The sequence below is a fragment of the Protomyctophum parallelum genome, assembly GCF_964188405.1.
Source record: "Protomyctophum parallelum genome assembly, chromosome: 16".
Lineage (NCBI taxonomy): Eukaryota > Metazoa > Chordata > Actinopteri > Myctophiformes > Myctophidae > Protomyctophum > Protomyctophum parallelum.
This window is the reverse complement of record NC_139711.1, coordinates 14,430,402-14,438,981: the sequence shown is the minus strand read 5'-3', so window position 1 is coordinate 14,438,981 and position 8,580 is coordinate 14,430,402.

Below are 8,580 nucleotides of genomic sequence, written 5' to 3'. Positions count from 1 at the left end.
ATCAGGAAATCATCATAGAGGAGGTAAGGGAAAAAAAGGGTGGGGAATTCAGGTTTTACGGGGGCCAGTTTCGAATTGCAGCCGTCCGTAGGTGCCCTTTGAGAGCAGTTTTGAAGGAGTCAAGGGATTCACATGTCTTAATGACTGTTGGTAGGGCGTTCCACATTTTGGTGGCATAGGAATGTAAGAATGTAGTCCTTTGTTTGTGCCTTGTTTAGTGTATTGCTGTGGGGCATGTGGGTCTGTCTGATTATTTTTCCCTCCCCTTTGTTTTCTGTCTGCCCTCCTCTCAATTACAGGTCCAGCTGAGCCTAACCAGGACCTAACCGTCACCAGGCTTTCCAGTTTGAGCACTTCCAGTGTGCACTTTGAGCACATGGAAAAGCGGAATGTCCCATTTCACAAGTTAAAAATGTGTAAATATCTTTTGAAAATAGCCGATCTACAAGTTCACAATGCGTCACATTTACTCAAGTAAATAAAATAATTTTAAAAATGTACTTAGATACAGTACTTAAGTACTCTCTCTTCACCACTGGTGAAGAGAGAGGTGTGTGCACGTGTCCGTGCGCGTGAGAGAGACACATTCAAAGCAATGTTTTCCTGCCCAACGTCTACAACCATTACACTCGGGTCACTCCGAGCATTAGCTTGCAGTGATATCTACAACCCCATTGATTAGTTTTCTTCCTCCATTTAAAAAAGCATGCCTCATATACGCCATACCAGAGGTGCGCCTGTGGTAACATTCAGCGACCTCTCTTTCTAACAGCAATAATGAAATACAGAGGAAGTGGACAAAAATTACTTTTGGGATGGATGGGCTGCAAAAATCTATAGTGAGGCTTTCCCCATGGAGGTTTAGCTGCCAAGTCGCAATTTTGTTTTGTGGTATTATATTGATTCTTAACGATAATATGTTTAGTGGAGGATTACATTAGATAATTGACACTGGGTGAAAAATGGGTTACAAAATCATGGGATACATTCTTTAATAAAAAAAAAGAAGACCTAAGTGAGATGCGTGTCAGATGGCATGGAGAAAGAAGGGTCGCCAGATCAAAACATGGATTAAAGATATACCCTGGAAAAAGTATATCCTACGGTTCTGGCAGGCTAGACGATTAATTTAATCCAACTGTTACTACGGTTCTGACAGGCTCCGTGTTAAAATGCTGTGGGGGGGGGGGGGGGGGAGAGACATCATTACACCACTGCCAATGGAGACACAAATAGTCTCCTTTGTGTCTCCATAAGGAACCACTGCTGGTCATCAATTTATTGGCTTAGGAATGCGGGAAAATATAATAATAATAATCCATGAATGGATGACAGGAAAAAAGTAAATTGGGGGGTGAACTATGACTATCCCTGTAACACAGTGGTTCTCAAACATTTTCATGTCAAGGACCCCCAAAATTGTTGTGCCAGGGACCCCCTTTAGAGTAAGTGTAATAAGTAATTTGGAATTCCCATTTCTGCTCTGCAGCAAGATAATTTGATGATGCAGTGTAGCAGGACTTATATACGTATGTGATTGATTTATATCCTTGATGATGCTTGATTTGAATTATTCACTGCATTTTTTATTGTATTGAGAATTGTCTTCTACTGATTTTACGGATCAACGGTGATTGAGGACATTAGTTAAATGTGATCACCACCAGGTGTACAGTACCCTGTCCTTATTACTGAGGAGCATGTGTGTGATTGGTCACCTTGACCCCTCCGTCTTTGTGTAAATAAGATTGATGTTTCCACTTGTCAGCAGATGCCTGAGGAAGGCTTTCCTTAATTGAGCATGCGAAGATGTGTGCAGATCGGGGTGCATACGCCGGTTAGACATACTATACCAGTAAGACGCCTCAGGGCGAGAAGCGACCTCGCCCTTTAGGGTCAAGGTCGCATGCACGCCTCCGCCTCATTGACGGCAGCCTGCTGGCCGAGCGCTGGCACTTTGGCATGGGGGTCAGGTCAGATCAACATGGAATGAATTCTGTACTGATGAGTTCAGATCAACATATGGCATGTCAGAACAGGTCAGCACCATATATGGAGATCTAAGGGTGGTTGCGGCCCAGCCGCCCAGGCCTTAATTTTCGGGCCTGTTGCAACTGCAACTTTGGGGCAGGCCCGTCTAGAGTTTGTCAGTCAAAAGAGAGACATCGAAGAGGAAGGATGGATGGGGAAGGATCAACATATGGAATGTCAGAACAGGTTCTGACATATATCCATATATGGAGATCTAAGGGTTTGTGGTTTGAGGTCTTTTTTTTTATTATTATTTTTACCACTTGCTGTCTGCCAGGCAGGGTTTGGACTAGAGTATAGCCTTGGCCCCTTGAATGCTGTGCACTTATCTGTGAGGCAAGAGTGTGAATCTGCCACTCAAATGGAAGTTTTCTAGTTGACTAAACATTCATTTTTGCTGACATTTTTGCTGGTCCATCCATAATTTACGCTCCAGGCAGGGTTTAGTGGAAGACTACTTCTCTAACACAATTTGTAGTTGTGAATGCCTGCCCCCGACACTCATGCCAAAATGCCACAGTCATAAAAAAAAAGCTCCTCAGCCTTTGGTTTAGGTATTAATATAGTTTGCCTGATTTACGTTTACTCTGTAACCCTGTGTTTGTTAGTATGTTCTATGCCTATAGGCCTGAGTTCTGTTAGTCTGTAGATTCCCCAGGTGTTTGTAGTAATGCTCTTGTGCTTCCTGTCTTGTTTGCCATCACCTTTCTTGTCTCTCCACCCTGGTTATGTGTTAACACTATAGTTAGCATCAAGGTAATAGCTTGCACAACTCCAACTCGTCTCAAACACTGGGTATGTTGTACCCACTACCCAGACATGCAAGATGCCGCCTAAAAGCCTGGAAGAGACGCTACTGTCTGGATACAGTGTCACAACTCTCTAATAGAAGGCTCTGCCCCAGCCTATCCCTATATGTTGATTGTCAGCTGATTCACCTGTGTCCTGTTATAGTTTTGTGTCTATTTATGTAGTCAATTATTTTTTTTAGGGTACAGGAAAGGGGGAGAGAGATTGGGAGTGACACGCGGCAAAGGCCGCCGAGCTCAGGAGTTGAACCCGCGGCACACCGTCCTGCCGGCTCGGCAGCCCAGGTGTCCAGACGGCTGAGCCAACCGTCCTTGCCATGTAGTCAATTCTTTGACATTCGTCATATTAGTGTTGATGTAATTGTAGTGTTTAGGCTGTGAGCCTTCTGTATTAGCAGATCTTGTTTTTGCTGGCCCTGTTGTTGGCTATTAAAACGTTTGAATTGAACCTGCCTGCATGTGGGTCCTTTAATTATACACTCAATTTACAAATTGACATTATGTCACACAATTTACAATTTCAAAGATAATGCATATATTGTTTCTGAAGTTGTAGTTGTACTGTACTACTTTGTTTTGAGGAGCTTATATCCATGTTGTTTGTTTCAAACTGAATTCTGGGAATCACAGTTCTAACAGACAATGTAGTTACCTGGAGCCAGTTGCACAACCTCACACTAAATTCAAACTTAGCTTAGGTATAGCTTAAATGGCTTGACTTAAAAGCCATTTAAGCTATAACTGATTACAAAAATGTATGTTGCACATTGGGACTTCTTCAAAATTGTGATTTATGATAAACCAAATGTATCACTTATTTGGAGGGATTTCAGCCATTTGTCCATTTATTAGAATTCTGAAAACCCAGGTGGCAAAATCTTCTAATTAATCTCATAAAATTACAAATCCATGCAGTGCATCTGGACCCATGCATGTACCCTACTAGAATATGATTCTAAATGCACATCGCAACAACCCCACAGTTGGTGGTTCTGCCATTCGCACTTCATCATATTAACGGCAGATTACTGGCCGTTAATGCAGTTGTGGCGTTACATGAAATTAAAACATAGGACTTTGCGATGAGTTACAGCATGGTATTAGCATTATTGGTAATCTCACTGTGCTGTTGGCCAGAAGGGACATCCAGAGAGCAGCCGAATGGGACTGTCGATCACAAGGAGATAGTGTTTGCTACTCAAGATTAACAATTACTTTTTTTAGGTCCTCAAAGGGGGAACAAAAAGAAGAGGCTCTGCCAGCCTCGCTAGAGGAGAAAGGGAAAAGCTGGCATCCTGTGTCCTCACTCCATCCCGCCCCACCACCATCCCCAACCTATGTCCCCCATCTGTCCATCGAATTGGATGCGAACAGCAGGCCTGGGGAAGATGGATAGAGGTAGTAAATAGGCACTGGAGAGAGAGGAGCAGAGAGGGAGAGATGTATGGCAACCCGCATTGCCTAAGACAGAATGACAGATGAGGGTCTTATGGAGAGGGGCTAGTCACCGCAGCGATCAAAGTTGGGGTGCCTCAGCGGACAAAGTGGGTGGCCCGGGGCCAATCGCCGTGTTGGATGGGGTCAAACTCAAAGGGACAAGGACATCACTTTCAACGTAATGTTTTACTGGAATCACTGAGAATCTTCAAGATGGGGTTGGGGGGAATGGGGACGGGACAAATCTTTGTATTATAGGGACTTTCGACTTTTACTAACCACTTGAACCCTTGCATCCCAATTCTAGGGGGAACATAGCAGATCTCCAAGCTCACAACGCGTCTGTGATGCATTGTGAGATCAGCTATTTTCAGGGAAGAGGTTTGGTGTACAGAGGGACATTATGTTTGTAGGAGCCATCTTATTTGATTTGACATATTCGTGACCAAATGGCGCCCCCACTGGTTGCCTTGAGAAATGGCACCATGGTTCCCTTTAATTAAGCCACAGGCCCACAGCTGTAGGTGGAAAGACGCCAGTAGAGTTACAGATTTCAACAGCTCGCACGCAACGCAAACAGCGCAGTTAAAAGAAAAGAAAGGAAAGAAAGAAAGAAAGAAAAGTAGCCTACTTTATTATTTGTTTATGGAACGCTGCGCTCGTCTGTTTTTTGAGACCTTTATTTAGTTTATGTCTGGAGCCTGTTCTTGTTTTGTTTGCCCCGTTTATTTTGAAACCATTGCACTCACAACACAAACTCCTACCATAACATCAACCTGTTGCAGTCATCAATCACCATCGACAAACTACAAGTGAGTAAACAACAAGACGCCCATGTCACAAAGTGTGAGCCCGTTGCTAAACCGTATATATCTGGTGATGTAAGAAAGAAAGGCATATTGGCCCTACATTCAAGTTGAAATCTTCTCTGATACGGACACAAGTATTGAAATTGGATCGATTGGGAGGATCTAACGATAATGGATGTGTCACGCTATTGAAGCTAATGAAATAAGCGCTGCTGTTGTATTCTAAATACGGACTATAAGTTTGGATCTGGAAAATAAGCGCTGCTGTTGTATTCTAAATACGGACTATAAGTTTGGATCTGGAAAATAAGCGCTGCTGTTGTATTCTAAATACGGACTATAAGTTTGGATCTGGAAAATAAGCGCTGCTGTTGTATTCTAAATACGGACGTCACGTCACGTTTTGATGTCTGTAAATGGAGCGGAGAAATTACTCCAGTGTGAAAGAGAGACAGCGCATGAAGATGTTGTTCATGCTTCTGATAAAAGTGCACCAGCAATTGAGGGTAAAAGGCAAGTGAAGCCTACACCAAAGGCACTTGAAGCTAATTATGCAAAACAATGCAATGCACGAAAAAATAAACTTGGACAGCTCACAAACAAACAAAATGTATTACAAGCACTCATGGTTGATTACAAAAACCTTGCATTAGTTAAACAAGAGTACGATGAATTTAGTACTAAAACAAACGATTTCAAATCACTTCACAATTCTGTACAGCATTTATTATTAGAAGAAGAGGCCTTAGAGGATCATGAGCAGTGGTATAAGCCTAAACTTCAAAGCATATGTCAATTTCATGACAAAGTTATCTCATGGATGAATAATGCCCCTGCTGTTATGGCACAAATCCCACCAGAAGTGACACCGGATGTTCAACTTCAAGTGACACAAGCAATTAGTGTGAAATCACTGTCAAAATCAATCGATAATGTTTCAATTGGCATGATAAGCAGAAAGAAAACAGCTACAAGCTCCTCTGTATTGAGGGAGGCAGAGGCTGAAAGGGCAGCTCTAGTTGCACGTGCTGCTGCTCTTAAGCAAAGAGAAGCCTTTGAATTGGAAGTTGAACTCGCAGCCGCTGATGCCAAATTGAAAGCATTAAATATCGGTAAACATGTAGACACTAACTTAATTAACCCATTAATCCACATCAATGAATATTTTGCCTCAATGCAATCTTTACCAGTAGACAGCCAGAAGGTTGATAATTATTATAGATTGGATGATGAAGAGGAAGATGATGATGATGATGAGGATGATGGTGATGGTGAAGATGACGATGATGATGATGATGATGATGACATTGATGACTATGATGAAGAGCAAGGAGCTACTTCACATCCACCACGGAGACAAAGGTCTCAGCATGCCCCTCGTAGCCAATCACGGCAGCCACAGAGACAAATGTCTCAACATGCCCCTAGTAGCCAATCACGGCAGCCACCGAGACAAATGTCTCAGCAGCGTTCACGGTCACGCTTGCCTGTTTCTCACCAACAACCCCCGCAGCCTAACCCAAACATTGGCTTGCAAGATGGTGCTCGGGTTAATGTACAAGCAGGTGTAGGCATGATAGAAATTATGAGAAAACAAAATGAAATCACTGAAATGTTAGTTCAAGAACAGAGGTTCTCACTCTTGCCATCTAGAGAAATTCCTGTCTTTAGAGGTGACCCCTTGAGCTACATTTCTTTCATTAGAACGTTTGAACACTGTATAGAAAGCAAGACAAGCAATGACAGAGATAGACTTCTCTTCCTAGAACAGTTCACCGATGGGCAACCAAAGGCAATTGTGAGGAGCTGCCTCCACATGGATTCCCAAAGAGGCTATGTAAAAGCAAAACGTCTGCTACGCAAACACTTTGGGAATGAGGTGCTTATTGCTTCTGCCTACCAGGAAAAGATTCTGAATTGGGATGTAATCCGTTCAGAAGATAGCAAAGCCCTACACAAATTCTCACTCTTCTTGAGAACATGCTGTAATGCTATGAGCAATAACGAAATTCTACAAGACATGAACAATCCAACACACCTGAAATCAGTCTTATCAAAGCTACCATTCAGGCACAGAGAGAGGTGGAGAACCGTGGCATATGATTATCATGAACGCACACACAGAAGAGCCAAGTTTCCACAACTCGTCAACTTCATTGAAAGACAAGCAAACATTGCTGTAGACCCTCTCTTTGGAGAAATCCAAGATACAAAACAGAAAGACAAGAAACCAAACTTGAAATCCATTCCCGTTTCATCACACCCTAAAAGCAGTTATAAAAGCAGTTTTGCCACAGTAACAGAATCACAAGAACCTAAGTCTCAGTCAAACAACTCTACATCCACCTCACAGAAATCGTGTTTCTTTTGTAAAGGCAATCACAGCACAGATCTGTGCAAAGATTTTGATAAAAAGATGCACAAAGATAAGGTTGAATTCTTTAAAGCCAATGGCCTATGTTTCGGATGTGTAACTCAAGGCCACTTGAGTAAATCTTGTACGAAAAGACTAACTTGTAAAATTTGCACAAAAAAGCATCCTTCTGTGTTGCACATTGAATTTAAGAAAGACTCAGTTAAAGGTCAAGCAAGTCCAACCACTGATAGCATGTCAGTAAGCAGTGCATTAGTCACCATGGAAAGGCCCATCCATACCGGGGCCGGTGACCAGCAAAAATTATCAATTGTCCCTGTGCAAGTTAAATTAACTAATTCCAACCAAATTCTCAAAACGTATGCTTTCCTTGATCCAGGAAGCACTGGAACCTTTTGTACAGACGCTTTAAGGAAGCAACTGAATGCCAAAGCAACACCAACTCGAATCCTACTTCGAACCCTAGGACAAGAAAAGGTCATAAATATCAACAGAATCAATGGACTGGAACTGTCAAGTCTTGAAGGAAAAGATTTCCTAAAACTGCCACCACTTTACACTCAAAAAGAAATTCCTGTAACCAACAAGCAAATTCCCACTCAGGTTGATGTGCAAGAATGGGACTACCTAAAAGAGGTCAAGTTACCATATATTGATGCAGATATTGGACTCCTGATTGGTAATGATGCAGCTAAGTTTATGGAACCTTGGGCAGTAATTAATAGTAAGGGTAATGGGCCCTATGCAGTAAAGACAAGACTTGGATGGGTGGTTAATGGGCTACTAAACGAACCCACAATGAGCTGTAAGCAGCCAACCCATATTTTCAGTAACCGCATATCTATAATAAATTTGAATGACCTCATGATCCAACAGTTCAATTATGATTTTCCAGAAAAGGGTTACGAAGAGAAGGCAGAAATGTCTATAGAAGATAAAAGATTCATGCAAATCATGTCTGACTCCACTCAAATGAAAGATGGTCATTACCAAATAAACCTTCCCTTCAAACAGAAAGATGTTGCAATGCCCAACAACCGCCATCTGGCAGAGCAGCGTGTCATGTCGCTAAAGAGGAAGTTCAAGAAAGATCCTGAATTCCACAAAGAATACACTGACT